This window comes from Pleurodeles waltl, chromosome 2_1 (genome assembly GCF_031143425.1).
Source record: "Pleurodeles waltl isolate 20211129_DDA chromosome 2_1, aPleWal1.hap1.20221129, whole genome shotgun sequence".
In the NCBI taxonomy this organism is placed as follows: domain Eukaryota; kingdom Metazoa; phylum Chordata; class Amphibia; order Caudata; family Salamandridae; genus Pleurodeles; species Pleurodeles waltl.
In genome coordinates, this window is record NC_090438.1 from 582,313,629 (window position 1) to 582,332,870 (window position 19,242).

Below are 19,242 nucleotides of genomic sequence, written 5' to 3' on the forward strand. Positions count from 1 at the left end.
TGTTCCATACTATCATAGTTATAAGAACTTATTCATACACTACAATAGATGTTAAAACGTCTTCCCACCAACTAACATTAACAAGACTAAAAACAGTGCCCTTCAGAACTAAATAAAATATATTATTAAAACAATACCACAATTTCCTTAAAAGTGACATCGTACATACTAAAGTCCAAAACGTGCCTCTGTTTTTATTTCTGCATTGCTCAAAATTTGTGTTAACTGTTCTGACAGATAGGAGCAATTCCTGTGCTATTTTGCATGTCGCACTGCCATCTAGTGGTACTAGAGGGAGTTTCATCTTAGCAAAACATGTTTGAAAGCCAGCTTGAAAAACGAAATAAATTGCACTCGGAATATTGAGGATTCAGCCCCTGGGTAGTTTTGGAGGGGCACCAGGGTGCCACGGCGCACAGATTGGGAACCTCTGATCTAGGGAAATAAACTTTCTAATTTTACTAAAAGGTGTGGTTATTCATGGTCACAGGAGTCATGGTGTGTTAGAAAATTACTGACTCCTCAATGTTGATGTTGACTTATTGAACTTAACGTGTAATTGCTAGTTAAGGTTATGAGAAGTATTTGCAGGGGAATCACTCTAAGTGTAGTCAAAAGGTCCATCGAACCTCTAACACATTACCTTATCAAATAAACATAAAAAAACAACTAAGGCCAGAAGCGCTCACACTATTCCAACTTATAGACTGGTATTGTCTTAGCGCGGGGCAGATGAATTGTAGGAAAGTACCATCTTGCCTGGCATGTTACCCCCATATTTCACTGTATATATGTTGTTTTAGTTGTATGTGTCACTGGGACCCTGCCAGCCAGGGCCCCAGTGCTCATAAGTGTGCCCTGTATGTGTTCCCTGTGTGATGACTAACTGTCTCACTGAGGCTCTGCTAACCAGAACCTCAGTGGTTATGCTCTCTCTTTGCTTTCCAAATTGTCACTAACAGGCTACTGACCAATTTCACCAATTCACATTGGCATACTGGAACACCCTTATAATTCCCTAGTATATGGTACTGAGGTACCCAGGGTATTGGGGTTCCAGGAGATCCCTATGGGCTGCAGCATTTCTTTTGCCACCCATAGGGAGCTCTGACAATTCTTACACAGGCCTGCCACTGCAGCCTGAGTGAAATAACGTCCACGTTATTTCACAGCCAATTACCACTGCACTTAAGTAACTTATAAGTCACCTATATGTCTAACCTTTACCTGGTAAAGGTTGGGTGCTAAGTTACTTAGTGTGTGGGCACCCTGGCACTAGCCAAGGTGCCCCCACATTGTTCAGGGCAAATTCCCCAGACTTTGTGAGTGCGGGGACACCATTACACGCGTGCACTATACATAGGTCACTACCTATGTATAGCGTCACAATGGTAACTCCGAACATGGCCATGTAACATGTCTAAGATCATGGAATTGTCACCCCAATGCCATTTTGGCATTGGGGAGACAATTCCATGATCCCCCGAGTCTCTAGCACAGACCCGGGTACTGCCAAACTACCTTTCCCGGGGTTTCACTGCAGCTGCTGCTGCTGCCAACCCCTCAAACAGGTTTCTGCCCTCCTGGGGTCCAGCCAGGCTTGGCCCAGGAAGGCAGAACAAAGGACTTCCTCAGAGAGAGGGTGTTACACCCTCTCCCTTTGGAAAAAGGTGTCAGGGCTGGGGAGGAGTAGCCTCCCCCAGCCTCTGGAAATGCTTTGATGGGCACAGATGGTGCCCATCTCTGCATAAGCCAGTCTACACCGGTTCAGGGATCCCCCAGCCCTGCTCTGGCACAAAACTGGACAAAGGAAAGGGGAGTGACCACTCCCCTGACCTGCACCTCCCCTGGGAGGTGCCCAGAGCTCCTCCAGTGTGCTCCAGACCTCTGCCATCTTGGAAACAGAGGTGCTGCTGGCACACTGGACTGCTCTGAGTGGCCAGTGCCAGCAGGTGACGTCAGAGACTCCTTCTGATAGGCTCTTACCTATGTTGCTAGCCTATCCTCCTTCCTAAGTAGCCAAACCTCCTTTTCTGGCTATTTAGGGTGTCTGCTTTGGGGAATTCTTTAGATAACGAATGCAAGAGCTCATCAGAGTTCCTCTGCATCTCTCTCTTCACCTTCTGCCAAGGAATTGACCGCTGACTGCTCTGGACGCCTGCAAAACCACAACAAAGTAGCAAAGACGACTACTGCAACCTTGTATCGCTGATCCGCCCGCCTTCTCAACTGTTTTCCTGGTGGTGCATGCTGTGGGGGTAGTCTGCATCCTCTCTGCACTAGAAGCTCTGAAGAAATCTCCTGTGGGTCAATGGAAACTTCCCCCTGGCAACAAAAGACTGCATCACTGGTCCTCTGGGTCCCCTCTCAGCACGACGAGCGTGGTCCCTGGAACTCAGCAACTCTGTCCAAGTGACTCCCACAGTCCAGTGACTCTTCAGTCCAAGTTTGGTGGAGGTAAGTCCTTGCCTCCCCACGCTAGACTGCATTGCTGGGTACCGCGTGATTTGCAGCTGCTCTGGCTCCTGTGCACTCTTCCAGGATTTCCTTTGTGCACAGCCAAGCCTGGGACCCGACACTCTAACCTGCAGTGCACAACCTCCTGAGTTGTCCTCTGGCGTTGTGGGATCTTCTTTTGTGACTTCGGGTGAGCTCCGGTTCACTCCTCTTTGTAGTGTCTGTTCTGGCACTTCTGCGGGAGCTGCCTGCTTCTGTGAGGGTTCCCTATCTTGATGGGCACCCCCTCTGTCCCCTCACGCAATTGGCGACATCCTGGTCCCTCCTGGGCCACAGCAGCATCCAAAAACCCTAACCGCGACCCTTGCAGCTAGCAAGGCTTGTTTGCGGTCTTTCTGCGTGGGAACACCTCTGCAAGCTTCTTCACGACGTGGGACATTCATCCTCCAAAGGGGAAGTTCCTAGTCCTCTTCGTTCTTGCAGAATCCACAGCTTCTACCATCCGGTGGCAGCTTCTTTGCATCCTCAGCTGGCATTTCCTGGGCATTTGCCCAATCTCGACTTTGTAGCAACACTTGGACTTGGTCCCCTTGTTCCACAGGTACTCTCGTCCAGAAATCCACCTTTGTTGCATTGCTGGTGTTGGTCTTCCTTGCAGAATTCCCCTATCACGACTTCTGTGCTCTTTGGGGAACTTAGGTGCACTATACACCTACTTTTCAGGGTCTTGGGGTGGGCTATTTTTCTAACCCTCACTGTTTTCTTACAGTCCCAGCTACCCTCTACAAGCTCACATAGGTTTGGGGTCCATTCGTGGTTCGCATTCCACTTTTGGAGTATATGGTTTGTGTTGCCCCTATACCTATGTGCTCTCATTGCAATCTATTGTGACTGTACATTGCTTGCATTGCTTTCTATTGCTATTACTGCATAATTTTGGTATTGTGTACATATATCTTGTGTATATTTGCTATCCTCATACTGAGGGTACTCACTGAGATACTTTTGCATATTGTCATATAAATAAAGTACCTTTATTTTTAGTATATCTGTGTATTGTGTTTTCTTATGATATTGTGCATATGACACCAGTGGTATAGTAGGAGCTCTGCATGTCTCCTAGTTCAGCCTAAGCTGCTCTGCTAAGCTACCTTTTCTATCAGCCTAAGCTGCTAGACACCTCTTCTACACTAATAAGGGATAACTGGACCTGGTACAGAGTGTAAGTACCCCTTGGTACCCACTACAAGCCAGGCCAGCATCCTACAGGTATCAGAGAAAAATCACCTGCTTTCCTTGACCTGTAAAAGTCAATCAACTATTGATTACGTTTTTCTTTCTTAATGCCTAGACTTGCAGCTAGTAAATTTTTACATTGAAGAAAGGTTAGAGAGCGATCATAACCCCCCAAAGTGTGTCTTGAACCTGTTAGTTTAACCCTGTGTGGAATGCAGTTTTAGAGGCAGATTCACAGAGGAAGAAAAAGTAAAACTAGTTAGAAGAATAAAGTGGAGGGCAGAGTACTATCACTTGGATAAGCAAGCAACATGTGTTCCTGATGTGTTGCAATAGCAATAGCAATACATCAGGACTTGGCAATCCAGTGGCGGGAGATCAGTGTCAAAATCTGAGATCTCTCTTGATACGAGATGAAAACAGGCCTAGCACAAAGCAGGTTGGGGGTGGGGAGGTCAGCATGAATTAAGTTTGACAAAGACATCGTTGACACAAAAAGAGACCTCCGCAGAGCCCAGTTGGCTTTCAAACAAAATCTGTCAGCAACTACAGCGGGAACAGTGAACAGAATGTGTTATTTTCATAAGAAAACAGTCTGCGATCATAAGGAGGCAAAAAGTCAAAAGTATTGGGCCTGTATATTTCATCTGTTAAAAGATCGAAACTAAGCGTGATTCTGGGAGTATGTTAACAAACTGAAAAATAGTTTGGAAATAAGAGACAATGGAGTCTCAGAAGTAGCCTGGATAAGGCACGTATTAGACCTATACAGTGACAATCAGGCAGCCTTGCCGGTACTCAGCCATCCAGTAGTACTGGGGCACAATGAAGCCCTCACTGGGGCTATATCCACAGGGGAACTGACAACTGGGACATGAGGGAGGGTCCACCAGCCAGCTTCCACCAGGGCCACACTCATCAGGGAGTGGGCCACTGGGGGGGGGGGGGCCTCACCAAAGGGCAGGACATATGAAGTCAATCCTAAAATGCACAGTAGCTGCATAAATAAGTTACAAGGCGGTCGAAAAGGTCATGAGACGAATAAGAAAGAATGGGGTCCCCTGCCTGAATGATCTTCCACCAAGCCTGTTCAGATGTGCCCCAGAAAACTGGGCTATGTTGTAGCCTCTTCAATTGTGCACTACAAACAGTGTCTGTCCCTGAAGCCTGAAGAGGATTATCTGCCCTATATACAAAAAGGGGGACTGGACATCACCAGCAAATTACCGTCTAATTGCACTCCTTGATGTAGAAGTAAAAGTCTACACCTGAGTTCTGTTGAAGAAGTTAGAGTTGTGGGTCCACGAGCAACAAATCTTACTGTTCTTTCAATCAGGCTTTAGGGCGGGGGTGTCTTCTGTGGTTAACATCCTCGCACTATCTTTCCTGAGGCAACAAGAGATACAGAACAACAATATGCCACGTTTCTGTTGCTTCATCGATTGGTGTGGCATTCGACTAGGTAGACAGGTCAACCCCTATGGCGGAAGCTCGACGCACGGGGTATGCCATCTACGCTGCTTAGAGCTGTAATTTCGATGTATACCAGTACATGGGTTCAAGCACAAACAGGTTTGTGTATGGTCACCCAGAAAATTAGAACAAATTGTGGCCTAAAGCAGGGATGTGTCTTGGCTCCTTTGCTCTTCAACCTGTATATAGCTGACTTGGGAAAAACTTTGGGGTCCAGCGGCCTGATCTCACCTAAAGTTGAAAACATCAATTTGCAAATAATTCAATATGCAGACGATATAGTGATCATGGACTGCACGAAAACTAGACTGCAGTGGGAACTGAATGCCCTTAACACCTTTAATCTGTCGAACCATCTCCAGGTAAATCAGTATAAAACAAAGGTTGTGTTATTTGGAAGGCACGGTAATTAAAGGATTGCCTCTTGGCGGCTGGGCAGCAAAGCTATCAGCACAGCTAGAAAGTATAATTACCTCGGTGTGTGGTTCCGTGGAAATAGCTTTCCAGCTGCACAGATAAATGTTTTAAAGAAAAAGGTGCTGCAATTACGTACGGGATCGGCCAACTGTATCGGACACTAAGTAGTGCCTCGGCGGTGCCAATGCTAAGGGTACTGAAGGTGACTCTTTTACCAGCATTACAGTACAGCCATCGTGCCTACCCAGGGGCCCTGGAGTCAACATTGGAACAAATCCACTGCAGAGCATGCAGAAAAAATTCCCAACAGCCACAACATGCATGTCGGTCCAGGTTAAGGTTGGTACTGGGACTGGCGATCCAATCATTAGACTGTCAAGCCCTGTTGTTGAAAAATTACGTTAGGACCAGGAGGGCAGAGCCTAATTCACTAAAACGTCACCTTAAATTCACCTTTGAAACACCGGGGAATCCTCGGCATACCAACGTAAGAGAAGCAATAAAGTCCCTTAAAATAGATGACACAGCGCTCCAAACAGGGGATGTCCCATTCGACATCTGGAGGAATGCAATCAACCAACAATTAAAAGATTCCTCAATGGAGCAAGATTTATCATCTATAGAAAAGTCTTCACTAGTCCGTCCCCCGAACAACTCTTATTTCCCAGGAAAACCACAACCGTACTTTCTGGAAGCTATAAATGCAGAAATCTGTCAGCAGATACTGTACATGCGACTGCTGTTACTGCCATTAACAAACTTCACCCCTGCCTGGACGAGAACCGAAGACAAAAGGGTGTGCAGGCTGTGTTCCTATAAACATAAATCGTGGTTACATTTGGTATGCTGTTGCCCTGTGCTAGACCAGGATAGGAGGCTATTAAATAGACTTGTCTTCTTGGCCATTAGGGTACGATCCTGCCAGGATGTATCTTCTGTCTGTTTTGACAGTATTGCCCCTTGGGCTTTGGCGAGGTGTGCCAAATTTGTTAGCATAGTGAGGCAACGGCTTTCCCCCATCAAGGCAATTGATCGCACGTGAGGACAACAACTAATAACATCATACATAAAGTGCTTAGAGCCAGTGACTTAACGTTGAGTAACATGGAACTTGTGCTGCCATCGCACTTTTTACACACACGGAGTCTGGCCTACTAGCATGGGGTGACTTTAGCGCTGATGGTGCCCAGTCCATCAATCTTTTTTGGCGCCCAACCTCCACCCCATGATCTACTCCTCAGATTTCCTCACTATCGCAGCATAAGTGCCCCAAATCTACCCATAGCCTCTCTCTCACATACATTTCATTTGTTAAATAGCGGTGGTGAAGCCTGGCTTTACTAATCCACTCAGCTATTAACATAAAATACAGATCTGTTCTTTGCAGCAGACATGTTAACCTTCTGCACTCCCTTATGTTAACTCAAAACTGACACTAGACAAAACTCTGATCTTTCTCTCTCTAGCAGGAACATTAATTACAAGAGTTATCTTGACATTTTTATTGCTGCCTGAAAGCTGGATGCACAAGGAATCCAGCAGCAGGACCTTATAAATCATAGGTTTATCACTAAATGCAGCGCCCCCCACCCTGAAGTCAGTGCCCCCCTCCAGGTCAGCTCCCTGTGTTCACCGTCCTAAAACCAGTCCTGCTACTGGCACTATGTAATTGCTTTATAATGCACTGATTGCACATTCCGATTTACGGACTCTGGTCCGTTAGCATGTACTTTTTAGCAATAGCTTAGCACTGCATTAACTTTTATTTTCCGACAGCTTTCTTTGGATTGCATATAGCACCTTACAAGCAGCCCTAGCAAGTGTCACGCATCTTGCATTAGAATAACACATAGACGGTCATTTTCCCGCATTACCACAATGCCTGAGATTGTCACGCAAAAGAGCCATGTCCTAAAGTGCGGTAAAACCTTCTTGTCCCAGTTTCTCACTTTGCTAGGGAAGCTCCCAGTAGTGTTTATCAAAGCCTACAAGGTGGCGCTGGTGTACAATGGGAGGAATAGGATTCCCGCTATGTTACAATATTTTTATGGTTCCCACCTCTTCATCGTTTTATTTTGCTTGCGAGAATGTGTCACTCATAGTCGGTGAAATGTCACTCATATTTACACTGAAATTATGAAAATGTCACACACAGCAATCTGAAACCTTGGCAGCTATGTACAAACTTTTAAATACATTTTATTAACAGCTGCTTTTAACTGTTTGTGACGGTTTTAATTAACTAAACAATAAAGTATTACTACTAGCTATCCTGTACGCATATATAGGTACAGGTGTCAGTTTACTCGGCACAATAAACTAATCTTGTGTTGGACTTTAATCAGGGGCATAGCACCGCGGGCCCCCCCTTCATGTTCTGTGCAGAGGGTACTCTTCCAGTTTCGTTACGCCACTGACTAGATGATATACCTCCGTTAAGAATCTTACTCTTCCTCGCGCGCTCTGCGCAGAAACTACAATTCCCAGAGTGTCTAGCGCTGCTCCTTTACACCGTAGTCTGGAGCCGTCGTTGTAATCACTGCTATGACAACGGCAGCCAAGATGGCGGCGGTCTAGAGCAGCAACAGTAGCAGTCTCAGCAACTGCTCAGCAGCAGCTCATCCTTTCCGAACTGATATCGCGCGCTACCCTTGGGCTTTCACTTGTCGTTTTTCTTCCGCATGGTGTTACGGTCAGTTTGCAGCTTTATTGTCCCCGGTGGCAGCCCGTCAATCCATACAGCCGCTTCCCTTTCATGACCGAGATGGGATTGTGCATTTCAACTCTTTAACTAGGATTGTAGGTGAAGTGAGCTTGCGTCGCTCCAGAAAAACAACTAGGCGTTTGGTTATTTGTGTGCACATCTCCGGAGCTACACAGATAAGCTGGTAAGTAAGGCTAACTTATCCCACCTTGCCTTAATTGCAAACACAAACAACAGGCATGCATCAACACCATGTTGTGTAATTGCGCTTTGACAAGATGTGAAAACTGCATGTGAGGGTTGAGTTGCAAATAATTTATACACTCTTTGGAATGTATCCGTTCGTTTAATGAAGATGTTGAAGGGTAGTATTTTAAGGAAAACTAGATGTCTGGTTAGTAAGGGCTAGCGATTTAGGTCCAGGGACTACGGGGTGCTGGAGAAGGGTGAAAAGGGGTGGGTTGTTGTGGGGGTTAGCGGGGACTTGGTGCCGGTGTGTTTTGCCAGTGCAGGCAATGTGGTTCGAAATAGATTTAAATAAACCTGCTTATGACAACATCTTTGTAGACAATAGGGATTACGTTTTTCCAAGCCTTCTCCCATCATTCAATTAATATCTCGTAAAGCCGATTTGTGCAGTGCGGGAGTCTGAGATCAGTGTTGGTTTACAGCCTTATGCCCTGGCAGGACTCGTCACAAACTGTGCTCCAGTGATGAGCATTTGCACTGCACGTGTAGCACTCCCCTGTGCCCTGGTGCGACTGCACCTGCTGTGCTGATTATACCTCAGTCCTGACGGTTAGGCAGGCGTGGGCACACGAGAGTGACATCTCATGCACTGTGAGGACGATAAAGATGCTACCTTTGTATAGCCTACTACCATTTTACTCGAACGCTGGCACGTTAGGATACTTTGGACTTTATTTTGCACAAGGAAACTAACTTTCGAACTGTGCATTGCATATTTGCAGGTGCCAGAGATGACTGTAGCTGAATAGAGTATGAGCGGTGGGGTCTTTGACGGTCCCTTTTCCGCTTGTGGATGACGGCTATGTTGGTATTTGCAGTGTGAGAGATATTTGATGAGTTGTGGCGCGGCCCTCTGGTGAATTGAGATGGTCTGAATAGGTGCCAGGGTCGAACTTCGTGTCTACACTAGTTTAAGATGACATTTCCCTCCAGGTTAATAGTACGATCTCCAGTTTAGTCCTGGACTTTGGTTATAGAGTAATGCATGATGGGAGTTGTATTTTTTGTTGTTTCCATAGAAGTAATTAGACTAAAACACCTGAAAACAATCTTTTGTAGGTGACAAATTAAGGACTAGAGGTAGTGTCTGTAATGACCGTGAGGCAGGTGGACATCCTAACGCGATCCTTTCGGTCTGATGTTTTTTCCCTCTCTCCCTGACCTTTTTGCTCCGATGACTGCTGTTTTAGCCAGCTGCTGGGAAAATAGTGACCTTTCTCTGCTATTTGCTTGGCTGCTGGCTAAATAGTAGAAACGTTTTACTATTTACCTGGCAGCCTTGAAAATTTGGCCAATGGCCATACAAATAGCTTAAAAATGTCACTATTTTCCCAGCTGCTGGCTTAATAGCAGAGGTTATGTACTATTTGGCCAGCAGTCAAGCAAACAGCACAGAAACTTCATTTATTACCCGGCTGCTGGCAAAATAGCAGACATTATTTACAATTTGAGCAGCAGCCAAGCAAATAGCAAATAAACGTAAATATTTTCCTAGCTGCTTGTTAAATAGTAGAAATTATATACTATTTCACCGGTAACCTGGCATATAGCAAAACAATAAATCTGTAGTTCCCAGCTGCTGGCTAAATAGCAGGACTGTATTACTGTTTTGCTGGTGGGGTTGCAAATAGAAAGGATACTTCATTATTCACCTGATGGCTCTCCAGTGCTTTAAATGGGCCGGTACTCTCCGGTACTGAGTACCAGCACTTTTTTATTTTGAGAGGGAGAGTACCGGCACTTCTCAGAAACTATTTTTCCATTTAAAGCACTGTGGCTCTCTAAATAGCAAACCGTATGCATATCTTAGGCAGTAGCCATGAAAATAGCAGAAGAACTTCACATTTTACACACAAGCTGTCTAAACAGCTTACATTTTGTGGTATTGTGCCTTATGCAGATTTCAACAGATATTTACCACCAGGTAGAACTGCGAACAATGAGTGAATATAATTGGCATTCATCTTCTTATGAAAGTTAAGGTCCTGATAATTTTTGGGAATGTAGTAGTGTTTTACAAACCAACCTATGTACTATTACGTTGCTTCACAAAATACTTAGTCGCAGGAAGTTGCAAAATGATCTGCTTAATTAATATTCATTACACAGGCGCCAATTTACGACCCTCAGTGATTGGCTGAAATCAAAAGAATGGTGGCATTTAAGTAACCAAATACATAAAGTACACAGTTCCAATAAATTCTAAGGGACCACTGGTCTCAGGAGCGAGAGCCCTCAAGCATCACAATGGATGACTTGTATCATCATCGGGAAGTGCTCCACACCAGGCTGGTGCTGCAATGCCTGGTGGACACCCCACCCGGGGGGCTGTAGACCATATTTTTGTGACTGGTAAACTCTACTGTACAGTCCAAGATGCTTAAATTCAAGCACCAGTGCAAAAAGAGGTAAAAAAAAATGGTTAAAATTGGTTATTCATCTTACAATAAACATGTAAGGTTGCTCGCGACACCGTTCCAGAGGGTAGGTCCACAGTTTGGACCAACAACAACATTTGTCTATCTGAGTCCTAGGAACGTGCTTCCCAGGGGGCCCTTTCTCAATTTGGGGATGGGTGACCTGATGTAACCAGTGTACTTAAATGTAAGTTACTGGTCTCTCTACCCTAATAGAGGTGTTTTTTTTGTCTTTTTGTTTTTGAAGAGGTGATTTATTTATTGGTCCTGATGAAGCGTCAATGGATCCGGATGGACCGATAGACGCGAAACATGTTGACCTGTTCCTAAAGGCCCTATAAATTTTTTTTGGGAGTCCTTAGAGATTGTATTTTGTGAAAGTACTATGAGCATTATACTCTACATATGACTTTCAATTTTTGCTTTTAATCTTGGTCTTCATCTTCACTACACTGATTAAAATTCTGATGTTTATTGTAAGATGAATAACCAATTTTAACCATTTTTTTGACCTCTTTTTGCACTGGTGCTTGAATTTAAGCATCTTGGACTGTACAGTAGAGTTTACCAGTCACAACAATATGGTCTAGAGCCCCCCGGGTGGGGTGTCCACCAGGCATTGCAGCACCAGCCTGGTGTGGAGCACTTTCCGATGATCATACTAGTCATCCATTGTGATGCTTGAGGGCTCTCGCTCCTGAGACCAGTGGTCCCTTAGAATTTATTGGAACTGTGTACTTTATGTATTTGATTATAGTTTGGGAGATCGTACACTGGCCCACATAACCTCCCGGTCCCTCCCCCGTTTATTTGGCCTTTAAGTAACAACACACCACCATCCCTATGACTACATTCCAAAATGGAAACTTTTCTTTTAGGTAAAGGAACCAGTTCTGCGTAAAACAAATGTTTTGTGTTTTGAAAATCTCCTCCCTCCCTGAGTTTGTCAAAATGATTCCCAAAGAGAAAGGGCAACTAAGGGGACCCCTTCCTCTTTGCAGATTAGTTACCACCCAACTTGAAGGTCATTTGCTCCTCAATAGTTTGTGATAGCAATTGCATTTGTAAACTATCAATAAATTCCTCTCCGAATTGTAAAGGGGACCGAGGAGTCTCCTTTGATGACCCCTCCTATTTCCAAAACATGTTTTTACAAATCACAAGAATTTTTCAACTTTCAAAAGGGTTTGTACATTTTGAGAAGTTCTTTTTGTGTTCATAAACCCTGTGATTTTAAGACATGAGTCCCTTAGTGCTAAATCTGGCTTAAACTGAAGCACTAACCTACAAGTAGGCTGGGGTGAAATGTTAATTATGCTGGAATAATCAGAATAATTTTGGTAATTCAGCACTACTCTTGTGATTCAAAATCACAAAAAATTATGAGTTTATGCCCGCACAGGTAATTAAGAATAATTTGGGGCAAAAATCCTACTGCAGGAGCACAGGATTAACAAATTAGTGTGAGTGACTGCTTACTGCTACTGTTCCTGTTCTGTTTCATTTAGTGATATTTTCTTGGTGCAAAATGCATCCTCTGTCCATCTTGGATATGAGGGTGCATCTTGCACTAAGAAAATAGCCCTAAATATTGGGTTACCCTTCACACATAAATCTACTTAATTTTGCAGTTATTCTGCATTACTATGCAACAGCAAATTACACAGGTTACAGCAACCCCTACTTTTACGTCTAAAGGTCTCATACATTTGAATGGTACCAACTTATTTAGACAGACATTGCATAGAATGTCACTCATTACTCAATGGGCCAAGACACATCGACTTAGAAGGCCTTTTATGGAGCTATCACTTTCTCCGACTCCTTTAAATTTATCTGCAGAGGTGGCTATTGATAAATATGATTTGAACCTTTAGAAGACTAGTTGAAGCTGCTTAATCTTCTACAGCTGTGTGCTCGCTCTTACTCACAAAGCCATGGGAAAGTATCAGTGCCAGATGTAGGATTACCAAAAGGCTCCATGTTATCAGAACACCTCTTTTCTGCAGTAAATCAGTGCTTTCTGGAATTATTAATACTGGTTCAGTTAAATTAAACAAATCAGACTGAGACACTTGAAAACAGTGATTTGTAAAAGCAACAGCCAAAAGTGGAAATAATGCATGCCAGTGACATAGTACCATCTGATATTTAGGGTGATCTTACCAAAATGAAGAAAAAAAAATGCATAGGGCCCCATATTAATTCACCAATGCAGTATAATTGAGAGGTATCATTCCTATCCCATGATGGAAGGAAGAAAAACTATGACCCTGTTTGAGGGACAGAACTAACTTTGTCAAGTAGGCGGAGAACAATACCTCCACCATCCTTAGGGACCTGCGCCTGCCAAATTTAAAGTAGTTCGCCACTGCAGTCGGCAACTCTCTACATTGACAGGAATTGCTGTCATTGTGGTTCTTCTATATGCAGGAAAAGTGTGACAGACAATACCGTCAGACATGATGGCCCACCAGTAAACTTTTCAAAAGTTTTTTGTTTTTTAAAGATAGACTCCCAAAGCGCGAGATTTTGTTTTTGAAAAACAAACTAATGGCCCCTACATCCAGAAAGATTTCTCCTAAGATGTCATGTTTATCACTTTTTACCAGTCCTGTACAACCAGGCTTTACCCTAAAAGGGTGGAGAGTGTAAACTTTGTCCTCCGGCGACCACTACTCTGTAGGCCTGCCATAGAAAGTATTTTGTCAAGGAGCCACAGGCAAAGGCATGGGCCTATAATTTATTGAACTGAATGTCTTTGAAATATGGGTTATTATTCCCAGTTTTATCAGAGAAAGACATATATATCAAAGAAAAAAGAGTAAAGAAACTCACACAGATATTTCAATCATCTACTTTATAGCAAATATCCTAGGAAATAAGGCACTAAATAAGCATATACATTTTGTTACCTCCATTCTTGTGACATATGGATCAATACTTTTACAGTTCCACTTTTATACTAATTTTCTAGGCTGAGTATGTGGATCCACTATTGAGGTTTCAGGACTGACTTGGGGTGATTCTCTTTCAAAATGCCATTTTCTGTTTGTGCTTGGTGATAGCTCCAATAGCAATAGCAATTGTTCTGGTTCCAAGCAATAATATCTAAAACAAGGAGACAATGAAGCACTTAGCTGTCACCAGCCTTCCATAGTGGTCATTATGCACAGACAAAAGGGCAACCCTGTTTAGAAACCTTCTCACTTTTAACAAGAAAAATCTCTGACCTACACTTCAATCCTAACATCTACCCTACATCGTCACTAAGGAAGAACTAATCTGTTCAATTCCTTTCTGGTTTTCTTTGCCCTGATCATCTTGTCCTGTTTCTTCTCACCCTGAAATTCCTACTCCTACTCCTGCTACTGCCGGTCCTAGTCCGTCTGGTCTTCCATGCCTTGGCCCTCTTAGTCTTTGTGCTCCTGTTTTAGGTTGTCCTGGCCCACCGTTACCTGTTTTGTGTCCTCTTAATTTTACTGGTAGTACAGCCATTGCTCCTGACCCACTTGATCCAGGTTCTTCTCTTCGTGTCCTCATGGGCCTGGTTATTTTCATCCTGCTCCTCCTGGCCATCAATATCTGGTCCATTTAGTCATTAAGACTCTTGTTAGCTTTCTTACATCTAATCCTTTCCACCCTGGTCCTGCTACTGCTAATGATTGCTTTGCCCCAGTTGGCAATCTGAGCCTTTGTACTTTAGGCCCTGATCTTCTTGGCCCTCATGATCCTTTTAGTTCACTTAGTCCTCCTTACTCTGGTCTTCTGAGTGGCCTTGGTACTGGTTCCCCTAGTATCCTAGTCCCTGGCCTTCTTATTCTGATGTCCTGGTATTACTGGCCTTTGCACTCCAGGTCCTGATCTTCCTAGTGCTCATCAATATGGTCCCAATCCTTCTGTTCCTTGCCCTCATTGTTCTTCACTAACTTCTCCTTGCCCACCACAGATCATTCTATCCTTTCCTAGGTCTGATGTTCTTTTATCCAGTTCGTGCTAGCCTTAGAACTTCCTTGCCCTATACTTTCTTGTCTGTCAGGATGTCATTCCCATGTACTCCTACACCTAGTCCTCTGGTGCTGGGTTTCCTGCTTCACAGGCTTCCAGTTCTGAATCTATTCATCCACCAGTTCTCCTGGTCCTGCTCCCCTGGTTTAGCTAGTCCCCTGGTTTGCCTGTTCCTTATCCTTTTGCTCATGCGTCTCCTGGTCCATGTGGTCCTGGTCTTTGTTCTCATTCTTCTTTATCTGGCCCTTGTGTATCAGGTCTTCTGGTGTTGGTCCCAGTGGTGTGGTTGCCCTAGTCCTCCTAATCCTGATTTCTCCTGCCCCATCATAGTCCTACCAGTGCTCCTGGTTTGCCTGTTTCACCTTCTTGTCCATATAACCCTGGTCCTTTCTGTCATGGGCTTTCTAGTATTGGGCTGGTCTTCCTCATCTCTTTGGCACTGGTTCCCCTAGTTTCTATGTTTCCAGTCTCCCTAATTCATGTAGTCATGGACATCCTGATCTTTATAGCCCTCCTGGTCATTCTAATATACATTCTCCAGGTCCTTTCTGATTGTGGTGTTCCAGATCCATTTTCTTCTGGCCCCTTGGTCCTCTTTGATGTGATCTTCATGGTTTTGGCCCTTCTGTCTTTGGTCCTTCTTTTCACTGGTCTCCTGGTACCTCTTTGGTCTGTCTACCTGGGGCTGCTACTCTTGGTCCTGGTCATCCTTGTTACTCTTGTCCTGGCAGGTGCACTCAGGCCCTCTTGGCATGCCTCGTCACTATGGTCCAGTGCCTTCTTTTCCTTCTACCCAGGCCCCTTCTCCACCGGGTCCAGATCCTTCTGTTCCACATCTTCCTGACTGGCTTTCCTGATCCTTCACTCTGGTCCTGGTATCTCAGTCCTATTTTTCTTTGTGTTGTTTCTCTTCATCTATTTGTTCCTGGTCTCATCTGGCATTGGTAACCTAGATCTCCCTGGGCTAGTTCTTCCTGTCCTGGTTCTTTTGACTCTGGTCATCCTAGCTCTCCTAGTGGTCAGATTCCTGGCCCTTGTTCTCCCACTTATCATTATCATCATCATACTCCTACTGGTTCTACTCATTCTTCCCCCCCCTCCAATTGACTTTAGTCAGGTACAGCCTCCAATGCTGTCACTCACATTTGTATTATTTTTAAAAATTTATTTTGCTAAGACAGCACTGTCAAGGACAGAAAGGAAGGCTCTGTCGATACTGGACTTTGCCCACTTAAAACACTCCTTATCATGCTAAAAATCAAAACTACCATTCTCAAGGTACATTGTGCAGCAGTGCTTAATTTGAGCCGCTGGTTCCTGGTACTCGGCACTGGCACTTAGTTGTCAACAATGGTGCTTATGACAGTCTTGCAAAAGGGGGTGCTGTCTACCTAATTTAAGTATGAGCAAACAACAGCTGTTTATTAATTCAGTATACATTTACAATGAGCATGTGCCTGCCTCCCAAGTCATTCTTATAGCTTTTGTGTCCTGGAATAGTCTGAATTGTCACACTTGTAGGAGTGTAATGGCTAGATGTTGTGTTGGTGCTGTCACTGGCAGTGCTGACAGAGACAGTGGATGGGACAAGCTTCAGTGCCCTCCTGCTGAGGGCCCTGGTGCTCCTTTGTTTACAAATTAAACACTTCTGTGCAGGTGACTAAAAAGTCGGTGTGGCTGAAGGGGCTGCTCATGACATGAAACCAATAAGCATCTATGCCTTAGCCCACTCTGTGGGGAGACTATTATGAAAAAGTGTATTTATTCACAGACAGCTGAGTTAACTCCTCCTGCGATTTACCCGGATGCATTACCTACCTTTCTCCTGCTTTCACTTCACCATTCCAAAGAAGCCACATTACTTTATTTCGCTCAGTTTACCACCCCCTGCAAGTGTCCCAAAGCACTGTGCCCCCATGCACTGATTGCATATTGTACATGTCCCTCCCTCTGGGGACTAGATCTCACCTATATCTCAGCATTTCCTGTTTCCCTCTGCTTGTCAACTGCTGTTGTTTTGGCAGGTTCTGAAATACTAAGCAAGCACGAACCTCCCTAAAGAAAAACCTAAAGCCAGCACAAGGCCTTCCATTAGAAGCCGAAAAGAGCACTACCGTAAAAAATCATCAAAAGGCGATCATGAACATTAAAAAAGCAATGTGTTCTCATGAGTGAATAAACCATTTATGTAAAGGCTTTAAAACCATACTCATTATTCTTATAAGGCAGCCAGATACTCCTAGAGTGCAGCACAAAATATATGCATGCCATATCCTGAAAGTCTCGAAACAGAAGATTGATTCCTACATTTCTTATTTGAATATGAAAATGACATACATTTTTCAAAATCAGAAATGTGTCATTGTTTTTTATCTGTAAACAGCCGAGCTTAATTCATGCACTTAACTTTGTATACAGTATTGTATATTTGAATATGCACTTACTTTCAAATGCTTCACAAATGGAAGTTGGCGAACATCACTCCGTTGCCTGGAGTCCCTTTTTTCTTCATGGCTGGCTAAACAAAGACCTCCTTCACATTAGTGATCCGGCAGCTGGTCAATTTCTTCTCAATCTCTGCTTAGTAGCATGTGACCAGCTAAACAGCAGAGATTATGTACTGTCCTTCCGGCTGCTGGGTAAATAGCAGAGATTATGTTCTGTTTGGCCGGCAGTCAGGTAACTAGCCATTTCTCTCTCTTTGAGGCTGATGGGACGGAGACAGCACCTGAGCCGCAGGGATGCTCCCTGACAACACCAGGGTTGTGAGCTGCAGAGGAGTGGATTCCCTGTTCTGGGAATAACAGTCTGAGAAAAGTCTACTGGACTCCGGAGGATGTAGAATAAGTGAGAGGGAAAAGCTCACAGGAGGAGGTGTTGCAGGGTTATAGTCAGGGCAAGTTGCTATAGGTGGAGAAAGTCTGAGAAAGTGATCAGCAGTGTCGCTTAGAGGAAGGGATTCCAGCTCCTGAGTTTGAGGGAGGAGCGCTGTTTGATAAGGTATCAGGGAAGCCAGTCCACTATAGGTGAGGAGGGTAGACTACTAGGGAGTTGAGTAGGAAAAGACAGGGAGCACTAGAATCTGAATACTGATACCTCTTCTTATTCTGGGTAGAGGGTGGTAGGGTAGGCAGTAGGAACACCAAAGTGTTTTTTGTTTCTGATGCAGAGGGAACAGTGAGGCATTCCCCAGTTTACTCATTTCCTTTTGAGGTGAGAACTCGGATGACCAAGATTTCCCCTCAACTCACACTTGTTATCCTAATGGACACAAACTGTTCAGTTCTCCGTGACCTCACATGCTTCTCCCTGTTTGTCACGTAGATCTTAGGACTCCCTGATCTAACAACAGAATCTAGTTTGGCAAACTTTGTTGTCCTTGAACTCAAACAAGACTCCCCGATTGGGACAGATGGCTTAGGTTTTCCTGAACTCAGCAAATTTTCCTGATTGAAAGTTTCCCTGAATATAAAATAGTCTTGGGATTGCCACAGCTTCGGTCTCTATGAACTTAACATCCTCCATGTGGCTGGGCTCACTAATAGCCTCCAGCTTCGGATTTCAAGTGAAACAAGACTCAGTAGCTGTTAGAAATGGGGTTTTTGGTTGGCTGTCAGGTTACCCCTTTCCAAGCAAGAACCCTCACTATAGTCAGGGTAAGTCACACACAATCCAAATTATCCTGTGCCCACCCTCTGGTAGCTTGGCACTGAGCTGTCAGGCTTAACTCAGAAGGCAATGTGCAAAGCATTTGTTCAATAAATCATACAATAACACAATATAGCACCACACAAATACACCACACAGTGTTTAGAAAAATATATAATATTTATCTGGGTATTTGCAGGTCAAAACGATAAAAGATGCAATATGAGATTGTAGAGATATCACTGAAAAGTGATATGCAGTGTCTTAAGTCTTTAAAAAGTAAACAAAGTCTCTTTCAAACACAAAGTACCTGGTTTGTAGTGGAAAATCTCCGCAGAGGAGGAGATGCGTGGAAAAATGGTGAGTGCGTCGGTTTCACCCCTTCCCACACGGACTTGCGTCGTTATTTTTCACGCGGGGAGACGTGCGTCGTTCTCTGGGAAGAAAAATGGTGTGTGCGTCGGTTTCGCCCCTTCACACACGGACTTGCATTGTTATTTTTCACTCGGGGCAGATGTGCGTATTTTTCGGGCACGCGGACCGTCTCCTTCTGTGGGTCGCGGGATTACCAGATGTCCCAGGGTCGGTGCGTGGAATCCTAGGCTTGTTATCCGGCTGCGCGTCGTTCCGGTG

General features: G+C 44.4%; 1 protein-coding gene across 4 annotated transcripts in view; it reads left to right on the top strand.

Annotated features, from left to right (window-relative positions):
- Positions 1–8,124: 8,124 nt before the first annotated feature.
- BBS9 (Bardet-Biedl syndrome 9) overlaps positions 8,125–19,242 on the top strand; it is a 1,749,160-nt gene continuing 1,738,042 nt past the window's right edge. For 3 of the 4 annotated variants that reach the window (XM_069215484.1, XM_069215483.1, XM_069215485.1), the window contains exon 1: positions 8,125–8,471. The gene's annotated coding sequence lies outside the window, so the exon portion shown is untranslated. The remainder of the gene's footprint in view (positions 8,472–19,242) is intronic. The other variant, XM_069215487.1, reaches the window with a different exon arrangement.